Source organism: Lynx rufus, unplaced genomic scaffold (assembly GCF_022079265.1).
Source record: "Lynx rufus isolate CCGP_SWC_20201006 ecotype Redwood Valley unplaced genomic scaffold, mLynRuf1.p SCAF_1, whole genome shotgun sequence".
NCBI classification, from domain to species: domain Eukaryota; kingdom Metazoa; phylum Chordata; class Mammalia; order Carnivora; family Felidae; genus Lynx; species Lynx rufus.
Window position 1 is genome coordinate 223,671,032 of NW_025814823.1, and position 24,077 is coordinate 223,695,108.

Consider the following 24,077-nt stretch of genomic DNA (forward strand, 5'->3'; position numbering starts at 1 on the left):
CTATTCTCCATACCCTGTTCTCAGGGTCCCACCTCCCACCAACCTACTCTGACTCCTCCTCTTAACTGGTTGCATCCTCGTATCATCCCTTCCTAACAGATCAAATTCTATATATTCAGTATGCCCAGTTCTATATATTGTACCCCTAAAATATATTTCACACATATTTTATATAGGTGTGTTTCATATATGCTGGCATCACACTAATTCAATTCACAACGACCTCTTCTGCGATGGTTTCCTCTCATTTGCTTTCATCAGCAAATGCTGTCCTTCAATTCTCTACCCTATACCAGCTAGCAGTAACTTCTTAAAAATATAAATCAATAGGTGTTGTCCTCTTTCAAAACCCTTCAATGAATCTCAATTTTACTGAGACTATTTAAGCTCTTGTCAAGGCCTCTAAAGTCCTATATGACCTCATACAACCTCCCTCTCCAACTTGATCCTCACTTATTCCTGACAAATTATATACTATCATGCTTCCCATCTTCATATATGTCAAACCTTTCTTGAAGCGTTTGAACATGATATTCCTTTTGTCTGATATGTCCTTCTCTCCAATTTTTCTATGGCTGTCCTTTTATCCTTCATATTTAATCTCATCCAATTAAAAATAATGCCCTTTTCCCTAAAGTAGTTATCTGTTTTAATAGCCTTTTTCTCATGCTCTTCAAAACTTTTTTTTTTTAATTTTTTAAACGTTTATTTATTATTGAGAGACAGAGAGGGACAAGAGCACGAACATGGGAGGGGCAGAGAGAGGAGGAGACACAGAATCCAAAGCAGGCCCCAGGCTCTGAGCTATCAGCACAGAGCCTGATGCGGGGCTCGAACTCACAAACTGCAATCATGACCTGAGCCGAAGTCGGATGCTTAACCGACTGAGCCACCCAGGCGTCCCAAAAACTACTATTTTTTTAAATAAATTTAATCCCTTTTTTTCACCTCCATCTAAAATGTAAACCCTACTTGAACCAAGATCTTGTTTTTCATTCACCTTTGGATCCCCAGTGTTTAAAATATTGCCTGGCACATAACCCAGAATATATTACATAAAATATAAGACAAATATATTCATTGACTGTAATTGAAACAAGTCAGAAGTAAACTTAAAAAAAACAATAATTGAAGTACACATGGAAATACTGTGTAAGTCATGCACCTACAGATAAATTACTGCAAGTTGAACACAGTAAAAAAAAAAAAAAAAAAAAAAAAAGAGTATTGCCTGCTTTCCAGAAACCTTCCTTGTATACCTTCACAGTCCCTCTCTCTTCCCCAGATGTAACCTTTTTTCCTCCTGACATCTTATAACATTGATGAATTTTGTCTGCGCACTTTATATAATGTGAATCATACAGTTTGGTTCGATTGTACTCAGCTTCTCAACATTACTTGTGTATAGATCATCCGTTTGTTGATTAAATCAGTAGGCTTTATTAGTTTTTTTTCATTTTATTGTAGATTATTCCATTGTATGAATATACTGTAAGTCACCATTCTGCTGAAGGACATTTGGCTGGTTCCAGTGACCATTAAAAATAATACAGCTATGAACATTCTTGTGTTTGAAATCTGGAGGACATATGTGGCCTTTTTACCGGGTGTATACTAGGAATGAAATGCTGTGTTGTAGGGTGAGCTTATGTTCAACATTAAAAGAGAGAGCCTAATGCTTTTCCAAAGTGGTTGTACTAATGTACACTCCCACATCATTGTGTGAAAGTCATTCTTGTTATTTTTAATCTTGTTAATTTTAATCTACCAGGCAGGTATGTAGACATACTTCATTGTGTCCTTCCCTGAACTATGTTTTTTTTAAATACTTAAAACTACAGTAAAAAATAATGCATTAGTATTCATGTTCTACAACTGAATTCATCAGTTGTTTTTATTTTTCCATTTGATTATTGGTAACTAGCTATCTTTATTTTTATGGCCATTTGAAAACAAATTTTAGGCATTAGATGCAGGGTTTTAGTGATTGGGAATTGAAAGGCTTTCTGAGTGTGTAGATTTGGCAATTTTGAAATTCTCTGAACATATTTTTTATTTAACAGTTCTTCAAGTAAAACGGTAAAATGCAAAATAAATACAATGTAGTAAGTATACTTATTTCAGATGCTAGAGAAACAAATTATGCTTTTTAACTTGTGAGGATAATCTATGAATGAGGAAAAAAAAGGCCATGGGAAAAATAAATGAGCTTATCCATTTTGTTTATCATATTTAAAACATGAATCAGGCTTCAAATGTCATTGGTAGATAACACCACCATTGGGACAGAAGAAGAATATCACCTTTTGTTTCTATCTTTCATTAATTACTACAAAGATAGTTATTGACAAAGAAAGAATGGCAGTTTCAATGATGGGAAGCAAATGTTTGCATTTTTTTTTAATAACTTAAACACTTCTCTCATTTTTGTAATGTTTATTGGCATAATGGGGACAGCCTTAGAGTTGCACCATGCTTGTCTTTGCAAGGAAGCTCCGATGATATATTTCATATCTTTTTCCACAAAATTTTTTTTAGGGACATTGGATTAAAAACAATAACCTTTATTTATTTTTGAGACAGAGAGAGATAGAGCATGAGCAGGGGAGGGGCAGAGAGACAGTGGAAGACACACAGAATCCAAAGCAGGCTCCAGGCTCCCAGCTGTCAACACAGAGCTGGAGGACCAAGGGCTCAAACTCAGGGGCCATGAGATCATGACCTGAGCCGAAGTCAGACACTTAGCAGACTGAGCCACCCAGGCACCCCAGGGACATTGGATTTTTAATCTTTCTTTAATTAGATTTATAAGAAATGTGTATCATTAAAATCTGATACCAGCTCTGGATGAATGAGAAACTACAAATCATTGTGAAATACTGACTTAGTGGTTATTATTATATTAGGAAAAGGTTGTTTTTAAAATATTTACTTACAAACAAACATTTTGGATATTTGTTGTATTATATATTCTCAGAGTCAGAAATTTTACTTCCTTTGGTTCTGAGAGAGTTGCATTTAATCAATAAACATGTTTTGTTCTAATTTGATTCATCTTAAAATCATCATATTAAAATCATAATAAAAATAGTAAAATGTATTTTTTAGAATAAAATCTGGAAGTAAGGAAGACATGCTCTGGCAGTTAGAAATGGAATATGATGAGATCATTCCACAAATTTTAATAAGCTATTTTATTTTCCTGCAAAACAGTCATTCAGTTTCAATATTCTTAATTATTTGATATTTTTTTGAAAAAGCCTATTTTAACTCTATATATCAATAAGTTATCTTCACTAGAAATTCTAATTGGATTGTTTTCATTATTATTTAAAATACCAAATTGATCTTGCATGGATGAGCAAATAATCTTTTTCATGTGCTAATACGCGTCTCCAGCTTAAACGTGATTTTTAAAGTGTAAATAAATACGTTAAAATTATTTTCCCTGCTAAGAATTTTTTAAAAATACTGTTATGAACTGTATCCCATGAGCCTAATGAGCTTAGCATTTCCATTTTTATTCAGTTAGATCTTTCGCAGTTGGCATCATTTATCCACAAAACCACATAGACTTTTAAAATAGAAAGTAATATGGTATTAGTTTCAAATACTTGAGATAGTTAGAGGGTTTATTGTATTATATACCAATTAACCTGATTATATTTTAAAGTTTTAATCACCTTTTCCTATGTGATTTTAAAATTCTACAAATGCTATGCAAAAGTATAATATACTTAACATATGCCTTGGAACAAAAGGACATTCTATTTAATTGATAAACTTCAAATATCCAAATTTATATTTATTCTAAGTTTAAAAACTACTGGACATGGCAATGTCTGTAGGTTTTAGGGAAATATTTTTTTATAATTTCTAGTATATATTTTTATTGTTTGTTTATTGATTCGCTTTTCTGTCTCACTTTTCTTCTTGCCCCTTTGCATCTGTAGGCATCCCCAATGTTCTTTTAATGGCCATTTGCTTCTATGTATTCTTACTCCCTTGTTCAGCTCATCGACTTTCATGGTCCTCACTCATAATTTTATGACTCCATGTATCTTAGCACTGACCCTTAACTTCTGATCTGATCTTTTATTTCCAATAATGAACAGACTTCTGCCATGTTATCCTGTTCTTTCCTTCAAACTTATTAGGTATATAACACTATTAGATTTACAATACTAGATCTTGACTTACATTACTATAACAAGGTCCTAATTTATAAACGATTTAGGACCCCTCTTCGTGGATCTAACAGTATTGATTTTTCTTATAATAAAAACAATAACGTATTATGCCTTCTTTTACTTCTCTGAGACCAACAGGATGTAGTATAAAGAGTGTGAGATTTCGAATGAGTCAGAAATTGTTTGGAAGCTTGATTACATTAATATTTGTAGCACCACAGGCACATTATTTAATTTTCTATTTATAAAATTGCACAGCACTAACTGAGAGGATTAAAATGTTATGTTTCTAGCACAGCACAGTGTCAAGTGTAGAGAAGGCCCTCGGTAGAACATGGGTCTTTACCATTTGTGTTCTAGCAGTTAATCTTCGGATTTTTCTATTTATATCATTGACAGCACTATGATCTCATCAAAGTCAGAAAGCCGAAAGTCATGGTTGGACATTCCTTCTCCAGTCTGATTCCCATTCTATCATTTCATCATGAACGTGTCTAATAGTCAAATTTTCTGTATTGCAGTGACTAGCACTGGGCATTATCCTTAATCTGGTTTATTTGGCTTATGGTGGTTCTGATTGCAATTCTTCTCTTTTCTGTTAATTATCATTCTTCCACTTTTTTTTTTTTTCTTTTATGGCCTAGGAGTTCTACAAACCACTTGAGGGCAAACATCACATCATTCATTTATCTTATATGTCATACTAGCATGGTGGTATGTTATGTGAATGATATATATTTTAATTGGTTGGTTTGGAAGTAACATAGAAAACTGCATTTTGACATTTAGATCTGATGCCTACTTAATATGATTATACTTTTTCGTTACCTAGGTATATTTTACTTTATTTTAAAAATCAGCCCTATCCAAATGTGAGAATATTCTGAAATGACTTTAAAGCAGCTCACCAGAACCATTAATTAAATGCATCGCCTTTATTTATTGTTGACTACATGAATAAGCATGCACTTGGCTGAGAATAATGGCTTGCAGTTTGCTAATGAGAAGGAAAGTTTATCCCAAAATGCCATTTTTTTAAACTCATTTCAATGAGTAGAATATTCAACAACTAGAATCTGTTTATTAAAAAGAAAAAGAAAAAGTTGGGGCACCTGGGTGGCTCCGTCAGTTAAGCGTCCGACTTCAGCTCAGGTCATGATCTCACAGTTTGTGAGTTGGAGCCCCATGTAGGGCTCTGTGCTGACAGCTCAGAGCCTGGAGCCTGCTTCGGATTCTGTGTCTCCCTCTCTCTCTGCCCCTGCCCTGCTCATGCTCTCTCTCTGTCTCAAAAATAAATAAAAACATGCAAAAAAAATTAAAAAAAAAAAAGAAAAAGTTGTTTTTCTTATTGAATGATGTGGCAATTTTGCTACTGTTTTAGACTTTTTGATTAATGTATCATTTTCCATACTTCAGATATAGAGAAAATAAAAGAATGTATACCATCCAATTGGAACATAAAATTATATGTATAGCTAATGTGATATTAAAATGAGATAAACCTTTCCCTTTCTCATCCAGATTTATGAGCTCTTAATCTTTTCTCAGGCTTCCATGTTCCTAGTTATTAAAGATTAGAAGCCCAACTAATATCCATAAAAGTTATGCCATATTTTTCTTTCTGAACAAGAACATTATTGGAAATATTATTTATATCTCATCATAATTGAATTAAATAATCTGAACAGAACGGCTGCACAGAAATAGCATATACTATGCCTTACTAACCAGTATCCTCCACTTACGTGGTTAGAAGTGATCTATCATCTTTCTTTTCATATATAAATCAAATCAGGTTGTAAAGTAGTCCGTTCAAACACAAAATAAAAATATTGTTGTCTTCCTGAAAACTCATTTTTTTTAATGATAGCTACGTACCATCTGTTCAGTATTTACTACAGGTATTGAGATTGTAGAAGAAGGAAACCAGATGTTTTGTTCCATTGTACTGCACACCTACCTCCTCAGTCTTGCAAGTTTCTTCACTGGGTGGGATTTAGCCATTGATTCACTTGGCAGGGCAGTACATTAGGCAATTCTGTTCTCTGCTAACACTCTTCCCGACAACAATGTAACAACCCTAGATTTTTCTATGCCTCTTCTCTTTTCCTTGTTCCTTCCTTAAACCTAACGGCACAGGGGCGTCTAGGCCACAGGATAGTGATCTCCTGTATGGTTTTTGTACTACCCCCGCTGATCAGCCAAGTGAAAAAAATATCCAAAACGTCGATCCCATAATTCTAGTTCATCAATTCAACTTAAGTGGGTACTTTATTAATATATAATGCTATTAAGATTATTTTCATTGTGTTTATATCAGGAAAATTTGTACAAGATTTTTAAAATACACTAAAGATAGAAATAGAAATAATGTCTGAATGCATCAAGCCATCTAAACACACAGTGTATACATTGTATATACATTATATATACATTCATATTTAGTTTCCCAAATATTTGGCAGGATGTACAGGGAAGCCATCTGGTCCCAGAGTTTACTGAGAGGTTTTTGGTTACTGATTAATTCCCTTTACTCACTATGGGTCAGTTCATATTTTCTATTTCTCCCTGATTCAGTCTTGGAAGGTTGTATATTTCTAGGAATTTATCCCTTTCTTTCATGTTTTGTAATTTGTTGACACAATAGTCTCTTACAATCCAATGCATTTCTTTAAAATAAATTGTAATGTCTCCTTCTATTTTTAATTTTATTTGAATCTTCTCTTTTTCTCAGTCTACCTAAAGGTTTCTCCGTTTGGGTTTTCTTCTTGAAAAACCATCTCGTAGTTTTGTTGATCTTCTCTTGTTTTTCTGGTCTTTACTTCGTTTATGTCTACTCTGATTTTAGTATTTCCTTCCTTCTGCTAATTTCAGGCTCAATTTATTCTTTTTCTAGTTCCTTGATGTGTAAAATTAGGTTGTTTGAGATCTTTCTAATTTCTGTATGAAGATTTCTCTCTCGTCAGAAATCTATTACATTGGTTCTTCCTGTTATTCTCACATAGATATTGTTAAGTTATCTTCAAATAGAATTTATACTTACTGTAAATTTCAAGAGGATCGAAGTTTTTATTAAAAAAAAAATCAGTGGTTTATTTTTGACAGAGAAAGGGAGAGACAGAGTGCGAGCAGGGGAGGGGCAGAGAGCTACAAAGAGGGAGACACAGAATCCAAAGCAGGCTCCAGGGTCTGAGCCACCAGCACAGAGTCCAATATGGGGTTTGAACTCACGAACAGTGAGATCATGGCCTGAGCCGAAGTTGGACACTTAACCCACTAAGCCACCCAGGCACCCAATTTTTTAAGAATAGCTTATAGGGGGTACCTGGATGGCTCAGTCGGCTGGGCGTCCGACTTCGGCTCAGGTCATGATCTCACGGTCCGTGAGTTCCAGCCCCTCATCGGGCTCTGTGCTGACAGCTCAGAGCCAGGAGCCTGTTTCCGATTCTGTGTCTCCCTCTCTCTCTGACCCTCCCCCGTTCATGCTCTGTCTCTCTCTGTCTCAAAAATAAATAAACATAATTTTTTTTAAAAAAGAATAGCTTATAGGATTGCTATGCTTGCATTGTTCATTTTTATTTAAACCCATGTGAAGTAATACTGATTTATTTTTTTAAATGTCTGTTTACTTAAATTTTGAAAGTGTGCATGGAAGAAGGCCAGAGAGAGAGCCACCTAGGCTCCCCCATTCCCCCCAATTTATTTATTTTTTATGTACATGTAGAAAATGCATCAAGTACAAAATTAAGAGCACCTATAATCCTACCACTCAAAAATAATCTCTGTAAACGTTAAATATTCTTCAGAGAATATATACATGGAATCACTTTCTTATGTTACACGTTGCATATATACTGGGTCTAAAATACTTGGACAGCAAATGATACAGCATTGGGTGTTCTAGTAGCCTTAAATATTTTGATATAAATTTGCATGGATGTATAAAAATGATATCCAGCCTATTGTGTCTGTCTCTTTGGTTTACGACTGCTGCTGCTGCCATCATTGATATGGTCAATTTTGTTCATACATTTTGCATTTCTGATTGTCTTCTTAGCTTAGTTCCTATAATGGAGCTACCCAAAAATGCATTTTTTTTATTCTAAATGTATAGTTTCATGTTACACTTCAAAACTTTACTCAAGTTCTCTTCAACCTATCTGCATGACTAACCCATTTTGTGTGCCTTCATTGACTACTCAGCTGGCTGAGTGCATTTTCTGATACAACATATGGCAAGTAGGTCTTTTCTGTCATGATCTATTTCTAAAAAGTTTCAATCAAGTCGTAGCCATGAAATACATCTGGAGGGGCTTCTGGATGGCTCTGTCGGTTAAGCGTCCAGCTCTTGATTTTGGCTCAGGTCATGAGCTCACAGTTCATGAGTTCAAGCCCTGCATCAGGCTTGGGCTGACAAGACAGAGCCTGCTTGGGATTCTGTCTCTTCTCTCTCTCTTCCCCTTTTCTGCTCTCTCTCTCTAAAAATAAATAAATAAACATTAAAAAATAAATAAAAACATTTGAAAATTCTGGGTATTATGTTTGTTTTTTTCTATTTCATACTATTCTCAGTTTCTGACAGTGTTTTTCTTTTATACCTTTAAGTGAGGTTAGATTGGAATGAAAGTAACTTAGTAATTGTCATCCTCTTGAGTATCATTGGAAAGTTCATAAAATAATGTATGCCAACATAATTTGAGAGCTCAAGAAATAAACCTGTTTGTTTTAAAAGACCTCATAAATAGTGTAAATTGATTATTTTGTGAAAAATTCTGTAATCTAAATGTGTAAACAGGGTATAGATATTGGCCTCTCCATGAGGGTTATGCTTATGATGGCTCATTGTTGCTGTTTATGTTGTTTTTCTTTCAGATCACTTAATAGCAATAATTCTGGGTCAATTGTATTTATTTTTTTAAAGTTTTTCTTTCTTTTTTTAACGTTTATTCATTTTTGAGAATCAAAGAGAGGCAGAGCATGAGTGGGGGAGGGGCAGAGAGCAAGGAGACACAGAATCTGAAGCAGGCTCCAGGCCCTGAGCTGACAGCACAGAGCCCAACGTGGGCTCAAACTCACAGACTGCGAGATCATGACCTGAGACGAAGACGGACACTTAACTGACTGAGCCACCCAGGCACCCCAAGTCTGGGTCAATTTTAAACTTGAGATCAAAAAGTAAAATTAAGAAAAATCTAATATCCAAGGAAATACAAAGGGTTCCTTTGTCATTACATAGTGTCATTGAGTCACAAAAGAGAAGTGATAATCTCATTAATCTTTCCTGCCTTGATGAATTAGATGGGACATCATATCATTTTCAATGAATCATGTGTAATGAATATGTTAAGCATTATTTTCTGAGGCTTAAGCAGTACACTGAATCTCTTTAAGCTTTTCCTAGAAAACATAGTATTATCTGACATAGAGTTTGATAGCCGACCTATTGTTTTTTGCTTTTTCTAACTTATGGAGTCTAACAGGCTGACCTTGTTTTTTTGCTTTTTCTAACTTATGGAGTCATCATTTATTACTTATGGGTAATACATCCATTAAATATTGATTTAACACTGGGTCCATATTATCTTTTCTACTTATTAAACGTTTGTAAATAATAGACATGGCTCGTAAATATGTCTTTCTCTCTTTAAAAACTAGAATCTGAGACTGATGTAAGGCAAGAGAGATAAAAAAGAGAGAAAGGGGGAGAGAGAGGGAGGGGGGAGAGACAAATCATGGTAAGAGGATAGTCCACAAGTAAATAATTTTACACATAAGTGTTCATCATGTAATCAAGAAAACTTCACACTCAAGGTTAAAGAAGATATCTGACAGACAGTTATGGCAATATTGGAGAAATCAACTAAAATCTTTTCAAACACGATACTAATGCACTGAAAATGAATTATAAAAAGTAAGATCTTAGTAATTCAGAAGGAATTATAATGAATATTTATGATACCTGTTGGAGGAAAGGTTAATATAATCTTGCAAATTTTAGAAAAAAAAATATTGCAGAAGAAAATAGGGTTGAAAAAAAAAGAACCCTCTGGAATAATAATATTAAAAAAATAAATGGGGCTAATAAAATATTTACTGCAATCTCAATGAAAGGCCAACAATTTTATTATGTTATAATAATAAAAACTTGGAAAACCTCTTGACTGTAATCATGATTATAAACTATTATGTAAATAATGCATAGAAACATTAAAAAACAAAAGAATCATAGAGGATATTAGGCAGTAGACAAAGAATGTATGCTACCAATTCCCTTCTTGCATGTAATTAATGGTAAAAAAATATGCCACAGAAATCATTTTTCCGATATTCCAGTATTGCTTGCAGCCTATCAATTTCCTGGCACATGGTAGACACTAAGGGCACAGGATTAAATTAAAGAGCTAACCTGTGGCTTCAGGTAGCTTACAGTCTAGCTTTGAAACTTACCAACACCAGGTCATTAAGTTCTAGGTGTAAGTTTAAGGTCTTTGTTGAACAGCAAGCATGGTTCCAGGTCAGTAGTTGAGGGGATCTACTCACATCATTTAGGGACTTAGGGTGCCTGAAGTTCTGCCATTATCAGTGCATGGCTTTGTTCTCATGGTAGGTCACTATCAATCAGACGATGAAACAGAATCATAGATGGAAAACTTAGTGGGCTAGCCAGTCATCAAATGGCCATTCCTAAAACAAAGTAATTTTTGTGAGCCCAGAAAGAAAAAGAAAAAAGACTTCTTTCATAAACACTTATGTGTCTACAATATTTAGTTTCATTTTTATTTTTTAATTTTCTTAATGTTTGTTTATTTTTGAGACAGAGAGAGACAGAGCATGAATGGGGGAGGGTCAGAGAGAGAGGGAGACGTGGAATCCGAAACAGGCTCCAGGCTCTGAGCTGTCAACACAGAGCCCGACGCAGGGCTCGAACTCACAGGATGATGAGATCATGACCTGAGCCGAAGTCAGATGCTCAACTGACTGAGCCACCCAGGCGCCCCTATATTTCATTTTAAAATGGACTCATCAATTAAATGCTTTAAGCATCATGACTGTTGGTAAAGTGTTTCCATTTTTCCATTATCCAAATATCACATTTTAATAGAAAATTTCTTCTTAATAAATATGCAGGTTTGATTTTCTCAGATGAGTCCTTTAACTCTGGAAACAAATTGTCTTCTCTTTGTGTAAGTTCGTAAATATAATAGATGATGGAAGTAAAGAAAGAAAATGCATGAAAATCCTTATATGCACAAAGGGTAATACCAATGTCACCTCTTAAATGAATTGCAGGCATGTTTTCACCTAAAGTCCCAATACTAGATTATTGGAATTTTGTTGACAGTTCTTTCTGTATACAGCTAGTTTTTTATATCCATGTAACAAGCGATAACGGAAACAGCTCCATATATCTAACTAGAAATACTTTGTTCATAACTGCTGCAATGCATGTCTTAAAACAAGGTATGCAAATATTATGTAGATATTTAAAAATAAACCTTTATATGTACATAACATATACAACCAATAGATAAATTATTCCCTGCTTGGTAAGACACTTTCATGTATATATTTTCTGTGTTTCCTATTTCCAGACACATGTTTCCAAACGTGCGTGCGCATACACATACACACACACACAGGTATGTTTTATATATGTATATACACTTGTTTCCAGAGCTCTTAAATCACTATGAAAGTACATAAATGATTCTCAGTGTTTTTACTTGTTCATTGTTGGTCAAATTAAATGCAGATTCCCTAATGGTGAAACCTCCTTAAAATAGTCAATAAAATTGGGAGAGATATTTAATTTCTATAGTATGAGAAACACAAAATGGGAATGCTCAACAATTTATCAACCTAGATAAAAAATTTCATTTTTCTCCTAGATGCTTACCAGAGTAGAAATAAACTCTAATAAAAGAGTCTATATATCTATATCGATATCGATATAGATATATAGTTTTATTTTATAAATAAGTCAGATTTATATCCACCTTGACTACTTGAGATTTTACTAAGGTATTCTTAGTTCACAGTTTTCTGCTTTTGAGATTCTTATATGAATTATGTATGACAACTGAAAACAAGAAGAGTTGAAGTGTGAAAATCTCTGAGAAGGATTAACACCCATGAATAGTCTAAGGATAAAGCTGCATAAGATTCTCTACTCTACATCAATATTTATCATATTTGTTGAAGTTATGAAACTCTATGATATTTAATGACAAATGTGCTTCACTTCAAAATATAGAAAGTATATGGGAAAAGGCCCTGGTGTCTTGTCAGTGCTAGTCTCTATTCCACTGGAAGTGAAATACAAGGGATCCACAGCCTGCCACCAGAAGTTTCAAAGAGAGACTGTAAGCTACCTGAGGCCAGGGGTTAGGTCTTTATTCTTACCCTGTTACTCTTAGTACCTAGTACATGCTAGAAACTTGATAAGCAAAAAGCCATGTTTGCTGAAACAATACATAAAATGGCAAAAAAAAATGGAAGAGGAAAAGGCTGTGTAAATTGCTCCCTATATCATACTGAGAGCCTGTTAGCAGGTCCGGAGGCATCCCAGGTTGCAGGTCTAAAGGAGTTTATTGAGCCAGTTTGTAGAAGTTCGGAGAAGTTAGGATTAAAAATAAGATATGAACTCACGTGTGCTGTTCTATTTTGCAACATATGCTGCGTATTTTTATGGATAATGTTTAAACTCTAAAACAGTGTGATATAGCATCATTTTGTCAAGTCACTTGTAACAGTGCCCTTGAAGAAGTTGCTGACCCATCTGCCCTATGTCCTGCCTGCTAAGACTTCCACCTGTACCAAGAAATAATTTACCCTTGTTTAACCTGACAATGTCTGCATCTGGTCTTCCTGTTATTCTGAAGCTATTGTTGGCAGTTGTTCAATACGTTGGTTATGAAGAGGAAATACGTATGTGTGTATATATACACATATAAAATATAGATACATATATACATATTTTTAATATCGCAAATATTCCATTACTAATATGTACTTTATATGTTTTTAGCTATTTCGTAGAGTGAAAGGGCAATGATTTAATACCAAATGCTTTCTTAGTATCTATAATTTGAAACTCAACCTGTATTGAATATAAACTATCATGAAATATTTTAGGTCACTTTTACTAGAGATCCTGTGCAGTAATTGATAGGGAGGCTCACCATGGAATTAAACACTCCATTTATTATTAGTAGTAGTAATACTAAGTTAATACCAGTTTAATACTAACCACTGCTGACTAAAAATTATTATAAGCTACTATTTGAGGCCTAAGAAATGTAATGAGTGTTACCTTTAGAATTCCTTAGTACTATGTAGAGAGTGGACAGATGTAAAATGAAAATGAGCATATGTTTGTTTCCTTATGTGTGTGAATACATTTTATTCATAAGAGAATGTGAAAAGAGTTAGCTAAGGTTCACTTCAATCTGATATCTAAATTATACATAGTATGGCTTTCCACTGAGAAAAGAAAACCTGAATTTCTAATGTCTTCTGATTTTTCCCTTGATTTCAATAAAACTTAGTTTATGGAAGTTTATTTTCCCTTATAATGGTGCCACAGCAATGTAAATAAGATATAGCTAGTTTTCAACTAATTATGATGGAACCAGCCTGCTGCTCTGAAGTGGGCATTTTTTTTTTAATTGTGAAAATACCCCTTACGATGTTCAGAATTTGATATTTGGAGAAAAAGCAGTATATTTTGCTGGCATATCTGAAACTTTATATGTAAATTTGTTTTTTTGTGATGAAATATTTCACAAAAATGTGTTATTTACAGTAGGCATATTTCTCTTGGTCAGCAAGCTTATTTGATAGGTGAATAGATCCATAAAGTTGTGTATACATCCTTAGGCTGTATAGCTATTAGTCATGAACTTGTAGCCACTTGTGGCTTGTGATTTTTCCTGTTCCTTCTTCAAAAATAATGTGTATTTTCTTTTGAAAGAGAGAGAGGGAGAGAGAGTGAGAGGGAGGGGCAGAGAGAGAGGGAGACAGAGAGTCCCAAGCAAGCTTTGCACTGTCAGTGAGAGCCCAATGCCAGGCTCAATCTAATGAACTGTGAGATACTGACTGAGCTGAAATCAGAGTCAGTCACTTAACTGACTGAGCCACCCAAGCTCCCCCCTGTTCATTCTTAAATTCTCTCTCATTCTGTTCTAATTTTTTCCACTCTGATTCTGCTATCTATACATTCCATTAAATTCTTTAACAGCTGGTAATACTCATTAAGTGCTCTAAAATTTAAGTGTTACAGCTTTCTTTGTCCTCAGGCTTGCCTGGCCACTCTATTATATTTAAAATTAAGAGCAGTACTATCTCTTAACCATCATCCTCTTTAAAACATTTTTTAAAAATAGTATAAAATCAGTTTAAGCACGAGTTACAAGAAATGTTTTGTGCAGCGGTGGGGATCAAATTTAAATTAATATCTCACCACTTTTGCCGTAATTGATAAAATTAGTAAAATTATTAAAACAGGCACAATTTTTTTTTTGCATTTTGTTCTTTTATTGTTACATATTTCCGTAATGCTACAGTTTTGAGACTTCTCTCTCTGTGTCATCTTGACACTATCATGAAATGATGAGCACTATTTTTCACTGTTCCCTGAAACCTCCACATTTTACAGTAATGTCCTTAATTTCCAAGAACCCCTTTTTCTGAGATTACTACTTTTCTTTATCATTTTAATGTTTAGTTACTTATTTTGAGAGAGAGCAAGCAGGGGAGGGGCAGACATAGGGAGTGAAAGAGTCCCAAGCAGGCTGTGGGAGAGTAGGAGCTTCAACCCACAAAACACGGGTTCATGACCTGAGCTGAAATCAAGAGTTGGACGCTCAAACGACTCAACCACCCAGGCGCCCCTGAGATTACTATTTTTCTTGGTAGATGCTTCTTGGTTGATGTAATTTTCAAATGTGCAGCATGTTTGACAAAATAAAAAAAAATTGGGAAATGCATATATATTTGGAATATTTAGAATATGTATTTAGAATAATCTATATGTATTTAGAATATATTATCTGCCTTCTAGAAATCTGTTCAGATTACCTTGGTTTCTTCTTTCTGCTCTGATGGATTCCAACTGAGGCATTTTCTTTAAATGTCTACTGATTTTTGGTCTTCCAACTTATTTATGAATTAAGGACATATTCAATATAATTCTCTGTAGGGTTTTATCTAAAGTTGTCCTGGGCCATTTCCCAAATACGAGAACCCAATTTAGCATATTTTTCACCATATCCAATGAGAACTTTGTAATCTTCCAAATATGGATTGATATTTCTATCCTTTTTTTCGATTTTCACATTGAATATACTTTTTTAGGACTCAAATTGTGTTCCTTCTCTTCACAGCACTCGTGCATTTCTATAAAACAGAAAAATCAGTTTAACTGATTCCAGCCTTTTCACCTTTTCGTTTCCTAAAATAAGTTTATTATGTTAACAGAAATCAACCCAGAGGTACTAAGTGGTAGCAGTAGCTTTTTGAAAAGCAACATATATTGTGAATATATGCCAGTTTGGAATCCTAAATGATACAAAAGCTAGATTTAGGTGGTATATTTAGAGTATTTACTAAGTACAGGTAATGCGATAGGGCCTGAAATGAAATGCAAAGTTATGGTAGAATTAACTTCTATCAATTCATTCATTATAGCCTTTCAATACTTTGAAATGATAGCTGTGATTTGAATAGTTTTCAGCTATAGATTTAGATTTTTGTAGCTATAGATATTAATCTTCTTTAGCTCTTTTGTTTAAAAGATTTCCCCTTCTCTAGAAACAATTATAAGTCCTATAACTCGATTGATTAAATAATGTTTTTACATTTGACTCCCCACTCCCACTCCACCGCCCCTAAATACTCATAACATGCAGACAAAAATCATAGCAATCAAACATGCCCATATTTTCACTAGACTCTAATGCTCCAGTTGTGCTCTGGTGGCAAGACATAAAGCTATGTCAGGATGACAGAAAGCAACGTACTGATTTTCCGTGCTGTTTTCTAGTCTGCAAAATAATCTACACCATTAAATCTACCTCGGGAAACAAGCTATGTATCACTGTGTCAGACTAAAGATGAACAGCAAAGTGGATTCATTTTTCTGACAGAGAAGAATATGCGTGATATTCATTAGTTATGGTGTTGTCTGTAATTGTTTTTTAACTCTAATCATTGCATATTTTATTTGAATGGCATTTTCCTGCCTACCAATAATGCTATTGAGGATAATTACCAAACCAGAGAAAATCTAAAGATTGCTTATTGTTACTCTCTATTGTGCTGAAGCCAAAATATTGTAAACCAAGAACAAGACCATAAACAGCACTCTAATTAATTAATTAATGAGTATTTCTTTTGTAGGTACTAAGAACACATTTAGTCCTTGGGTTTTAACATATTCATTATTAATTCTGTGCCCGGACTTCCTGTATTTTCATTATATTTAACTATACTCTTTCTAAATAATTTATGAGATATGATGAATATGTTTTAATTGTATATATTCTTCATATTTAAGATATAACTGAGGTTTTATGTTCTTTCCAAGTAGTCTGTGAGTAGCATGCATACCTTTCTGTCCTGGAACCCTGTGACGGATATTTTGAACACAGCTGCTTACATGAAATTCTTTCCTAGAAGATTAGTCTTTTGAAATATAACCCAAGTAATTGCTTTATTTAGTAATATAGAAACTATGTGTTCACCAATCATATCCCTGTTCAATAAGTAAAAATGGATGAAATAGATATTTGTGACAATTCAGGGGGTAAAGTTTCCATAGATTCTTTTTGTTTTAGAGCTTCTAGGTGCTCTAAAACATTAGTTAATGATGTTGTCTGTAATTGTTTTTAAACTCTAATCATTTCACCATTGAGATGGATCTTCATTTCTGTCAGAATTTTTCCTCTAGATTTTTCCCATATGAGTAAATATATGGAGTTTGAATATATGTGGAATATTTAGAGGTCTGGAATTGCCAACTTTGCTATATAGCAGCCAGTTCAATTTGTTGGAAAAATGCTGACAATTAAAACATGCAGTGAAATACAATTGCATTAAGTTACTTCAGAAACTTTTTTTTTTGTCTATTCTATGAAAGCAGAGAGATTGAGCTACTCATTAATGAAGAGTCTTATAAGTAGAACTACATAATGTACTAGCATGATGTACGTGTGCATCCTTATATGTATTTTGACTTCAGAGCAACAGCAGGGTTATGGAGACACAGAGGGATCAGTAAGCCAGGAGATGTCTTCAAACAATAATCTGGGAAGAAAAGTCACTAGGTTATCGTTCAGCCACTGTTGATTATTCTGGATGATCACACAGGAAAAGAACGAAGGCATATATTTATATTTACATATAATATATATTTATATTTTAATTCTAGATTTTCAAATTAAGTGAGTTGAGAATTAGTCGCTTTTGTGTTTAGAATGTTAACAGATTTCATGACTTTGAAATGCCTCAGATTTCTAAATATTTATAACCATCTGGATGGATACCTCTGAATGGTGAGAAGTCGAAAGCAAAGCAGAAAAATGGTAGCCAACAGCTAGAACTTTTCCTCTCACTCCCCCTGCCCCACCACCACTTCTGCATGATTGAAGAGTAAATGTTATTCTTAAGATGTAAATGTTATTCTTCTGCAAAATGCCTTTACAATACAATCATTTTAGCACTCCTTTCAGAAATATATTAATCCAGAGTTCTGGACACTACAAAATAGAGTGACTATAATTAACCCAGTTTTTTTAAAGAATTTGAATTCCAGTAGAGGTAACAGTGTTATATTAGTTTCAGGTATATAACGTAGTGATTTGACAATTCTATACATTATTTAGTGGTCATCAAGATAAGTCTACTCTTAATCCCCTTCATCTGTTTTACCCACCCACCCCCACCCTCCTCCACCCTCCTCCTCTCTGGTAACCATCAATCTGTTCTCTGTAGTTGAGTCTGCTTTGTTTTTTGATAGTTTAGTTTTATATCAGATCCCTGATTAACTCTGTTTAGGCTTCTCAGTCACAACATCAGTGGACTCCAAATTAAACAGGCTACATCCCAATACTAAATTCTTGAGGATAAGAATAAAAGTAAAATGTTCATTTTAAGTGTGTTGTCAATTGGGGCACCTGGGTGGCTCAGTCGGTTGGGTGTCTGACTTGGGCTCGGGTCATGATCTTGCTTGCAGTCTGTGGGTTCAAGCTCCATGTCGGGCTCTGCACTGACAGCTCAGAGCCTGGAACCAGCTTCAGATTCTGTCTCTATCTCTCTCTGCCCCTCCGCTTCTCTCACTGTCTCTCTCTCTCTCTCTCTCTCAAAATAAAAACAAAATATAAATAAATATGTTGTCAATGAATAGTTATCTTTAAAGGAAAAAAATGAATTCTTCTAGAGAAAATACAAAGACTGCGGAATAACAATCCTTTTAAAGATGCACTTGTTCCATTTGTATTATTTCTACTTTTAAGTAAATCGAGGTTTATGATGCCACAAATATAAATATAAACCTCGTTGATTTTTACAGAATTTTGAGCTTTCACCCAGGATGGAAAATACTTCGCTGGTGTGCCATGACACTCTGGGGTGCATGCACTTGAAAGACAGCTCTTCTCTTTCTCACTGAGCCTTGGATTTCTCCTCAAAATTGTGCTCAAGTCTGCTGCAGCCAGTTGAAAGGAGCAGACACTGAACTTGAAACCTATTCACCCCAGATGTAATCAAATATAATTGGTGCACAAAAGCATGAGATAAACTGATTTCATTCTTAAAATAGCCAGTCACCATCACTGAACCCAAGCAATGAATAACCCAATCCAAGTGAGGCAAAAAAGATCCTGATCATTTTATTTAGTTCGTGGTGAAAAGATTTTAGTTAAAAAGTTGTGGGTTTAAAAATATTTGTCTGCCAGCTGACAAACTTTTGATAAATAATTTTAAGCTTTATAGTAAAGGTAATGTTTGTTTTCCATTTGTTAGTATCCATATGCAATGTAAAATAACGCAGTAAATATCAAATATATGTGTTTTCAATAGCTATTTGCAGTAAGGTTCCTAATTTTATGATTGAATGCACTCAATTGTTTCTATATTAACATTGTATGGTTTATCTGATAACTTAAATTTCACAGTAATTAGCAGACACAGTTGGTATGGAGAAAAATTTTGGTGACAGAAAATTTTCACAATTACAGTTAACGTTTTCCACATGTCATGCTAGAATTATCTTGATAGTTACTGTTTAATAAATATTCTAAAACTAGGCTTTTTTTTCCCCTTTTGTATCTGGAGGCAGTTGTTAGACCAAAATTGACCAAATGATTTGTAACCATATTTTATCTATTAAGCAAAGCTGACATATTCTGATTTAGCCAAAATAGAGTAATTTACCTACTTTACAGCAAAATTAAAGCAAAGGAAATTAATTTAAAACAGAATAATGTACTTATTTTAAACATTTTTCCCAGCCTAAATTCTGAAAAGAGCAGTATGCTGACCTGCTTATATTCTCTTTCGAATTTAGAGGGAATATTATTTAAATCAAAAACTTACACATAATTTGCAAATGGACAAGACTGAGCTGTGAGAATGCATAACTAGCTTATAGAGTGGAACACTTTATTTTTTTTAATGTTTATTTATTTTTGAGAGACACAGAGACAGAATGCAAGTGGGATAGGGGCAGAGAGAGAGGGAGACAAAGAATCCAAAGCAGGCTCCAGGCTCCGAGCTGTCAGCACCGAGCCCGACGCGGGGCTTGAACTCACAAGCTGTGAGATCATGACCTGAGCCGAAGTCGGACACTCAACCTACTGAGCCACCCAGGCGCCCCTAAAACACTTTAAAATAGGAGTGAGATGTCACACATAGATGCCTTTATGTCAAAGTTTCTGTCAGGAAGCCAGGAAGTAGCTATAACCTCTATGTCAAATACTGAGATGGGTTTCTGTTATCAAGCTTTGAAAGGAGGAAAAATGCACATACTTCAAAACTTGTTTTCCTTTTTCTAAACAGAAGACCAGGATCTAAATATAAGACCCAGGAAAATTCATTTTAAAGTAGAATCTCTTGGGAGATATTAAGAATAGATTTAGTGTTACTCCTTTTAGGCCCAGGGAAGAAACATCCTGAATACATGTAATTTTGGTATGGCTAATTTAATATTTGATTCCCCATGTGGCGCTGCACTTGCTTTTGTTTATTAAACATAACTTTCTTATGATTATGAAGTAGGTCAATTGTTCAATCTTGGAAAGCTTAAATTGATCCCTTGCTTAGACATAAGTATTATGGGGAAGAACAGTCTTGACCACTTTAATACACTTGCTTGAGTTGTTTTTTTTGTTTTTTTGTGTGTGTGTGTGCGTGAGCGTGCATGCACTTGTTTTTAACTTGAGTTCTTGAGCAAACTTTGGGCAAGTAGAATATGTTTCCTTTGTACCTTTATTTTAATTTTTTTAATGTTTATTTTTGAGAGAGAGAGAGAGAACATGAGTGGGGGAGAAGCAGAGACAGAGGGGGAGACAGAGAATCTGAAACAGGCTCCGGGTTCTGAGCTGTCAGCACAGAGCCCGACACGGGCCTCGAACTCGGGAACGGTGAGATCATGACCTGAGCCGAAGTCGGATGCTCAACCGACTGAACCCCCCAGGTGCCCCCCCATCCTTTGTACATTTATTTTAGAGTCATTACAGATTATCAGAAAGTTGAAAAAATTAGAGGGAGGTCCAGTTAACTTTTCACTTCTTCTCTTCCAACATTAACATGCTGCATAGATGGACACCATGACATTCACATTTGTACAATCCATAAAACATATTCAGGGCCTTTTATATATGCACTCATTTGTGCATGTGTATGTGTATAGTTCTTTGGTATATGTAACAACAATCAAGATGCAGAATTGCTCTATCACCCAGACTCCCTAGTGCTATTACCCAAACGCAAAACCATTCAAGTGGTAACCATTAATATGTTTCTATCCCTATAATTACTTTATTTCCAAGATGTTATGTAATTCCCTTGAAGTCCATCCACATTGTTGAATTTGTTAATGTTCCGTTCCTTTTTATTGCTGAGCAGTATTCCATAACTCACAGTTTGTTTACCATTCACACATCAAAGGGCATTTGGGTTGTTTTCACTTTTTGATTATCATGAATAAAGTTGCTATGAACATTTATGTACAGATTTTTGCATGAGCAAAAGTTTTCAATACTCAAGGATAAATGCTCATGAGTACATTTGCTGCTTTGGATGGTAAATGTATTTACAGTTTAAAAGAAACTGCTTATCTGTTTTCTTCCTTTTTTAAAAAAATTCTTCTTTTTTTTTTAAGTTATTTTGCGGGTGGGGGGAGACGTTGGAGGTGCAGAGAGAGAAGGAGAGAGAGAATCCCAAGCAGGCTCTATACTGCCAGAAGAAAGCCTGATGTGGGACTCAAACTAACAAACCGTAAGGATATGAACTGAGCTGATACCAAGAGTCCGATGCTTAACTGACTGAGCCACCCAGGGACCCCTGCCAATCTATTTTCAAGAGTGGCTGTACCATTGTAGTTTCACACCAACAGTGAATGAGTGATACAGTTTCTCCACATCCTTGTTGTCATAGACTCTGGCTCTTGTCCAGAAAGAGAGCAGGAGGCATTATTAAAAATGCAAGAGAGGCTAATGTCCTGGAGGCTACAAGAGCCCTGAGTAAGGGTCCTTGCTCCATTTTTATTAAAATCAGAAGTCTTACAAGCATGATGGGCGTGCGCAAAGAGACAATGAAACCATGAATATTAACTCACGTACTTGGGGAAAAAGGGGTTCTGGGATATGCAGTTTTAGGCATTTGGGTCAATACAAGACAAGATTCTGGTGTTGGGTGGAAGGTTGTTTACAGCAAATAGGAGGAGCCACCTCTGTTTACCTGAACTGGTCTAGGAGACAAGAAAGAGCTTGCTACCCCAAGGTCAACAAGGCACCTTTCTTTTGCTAATCAGCTCCACTCTGGGCAACTTCACCCTGCTGGGTTCTAAAGTACTCTTTTCCTTTTTACTTAATTTGGTCCTTCTTTCCTGCTATTATACTAAGTTGGGAGCATTTCTGCCCTAATACCTAATCTTCTTTAGCTATTCTTGGATGTTTTCATCCTGAGATTCCCTATTCCTATATCTTTGTCCTATAGTGAGGGCCTTTGCCCCTTTTTCCTAATCTTATGTACCTAATCTTTGATGTTTTCATTCAGTGGCTTTCTAATTCTTTATGCCTTACGAACCCATCCATGCAAGCTCAGAGAATTCCCAAGCTTATTCCCCACACCATGTCAGCATATTTTGTTTCACACATGTTACCAGATGTTTAGTGATCATGCATTGTGGTTCTAATTTACATTTCCTTAATGGCTTAACAATGTTGAACATCTTTTCAAGGGCTTATATGTTATCTGTTTTTCTTATCAAAATATTTCTTCAGTGAAATGTCTGTTCATTTCTTTTGCCCATTTTCTAATTGGATTGCTTTTTTGTTTACTGTTGAGACTTGAGAGTTCTTTATATATTTTAGACACAAGCCCTTTGTCAGATGTGTGGTTTGCAAATATTTTCTCACAGTTGTATTTTGTCTTTTCAGCCTGCTAAAAAGGACTGTGAAGGGCAATAGTTCTTAATTTCCATGAGGTCAAATTTATCAATTTTTTTTTTCTGTTGTTGATTGTGCTTTTGGGGTTAAGTTGTAGAATTCTTTATAAATATAGACATATAGAGTGATAAGATATGTAATATAACAAGCATATCAGATATATAAAGGGATGAGAATATATATATATATATATATATATATATATATATATATACACACACACATATATATATATGAATCTCCTGCATATTTTTTTCAAAATAGTTTTTCTATAAGTTTATGGTTTTATATTTACATTTAAGCCTTTTATTCACTGTGAGTTTTTGTCTCTTGTTTTATATAAGGTAGGAAGTTTAAGGTATTTTCAATATGTATATCTTCATTGATTTTCTCCTCTTATTGCCCTGGCTAGGACATCCAGTAGTATGATGAATACGAGTGGGGAGAGCAAACACTCTTGCCCTGTTCCTGATGTCAGGGAAAAAGCATTCAGTCTTGCAACATCAAATATATTAGTTATAATTTTTTTGTTGATGTGCTTTATCTATCATAGACGTATCCTCAAATCATAGATTTCTAAGTGCTTTGTAATGAATGGGTTTTTGACATCGTCATATGCTTTTTTCTGATATGATCATGATCTTTTTCTATATCCTGTTCATCTATCTGGTGGTTATTATGTTGGATTTTTGAATATTTCACCAGCATTAAATGTCTTGAATAAATCCCACTTGACTATTGTATGTAATTTTTTAATGCTTTGCTGGATTGAATTTTTTCTTAGTGTTTTGTTACAGATTTTTACATCTACGTTCATAAGAGCTATTGTTCTGTGATTTTCTTGTTGTACTCTCTTTGGTTTTGGTATCAGGAATACCAGCCTTATAAAATAGGTTGGGAAGTGTTCCCTCCTCTTCTGCTTTCCAGAAGAGATGCGTGTAAAATCGGTGTTAATTCTCCTTTAAACGTTTGGTAAATACCCTAGTGAAATTGTTATGGCTTGAGAATTTCTTTTATGGGAGTAAGTTAATTACTTAATTTCCTTACTGATTATTGGACTATTTAGTATTCCATCTGCATTCAGTTAGATTCTTCTCCCCATTTTTGAGATATAATTGTCTTATGTACTTCCTTTACATGCATTGAGCACCACATCCTATGGTATAGTAATTTCGATTCACCAAAGAAATACAGTTTAAAATTCTAATAAGGATAGTAT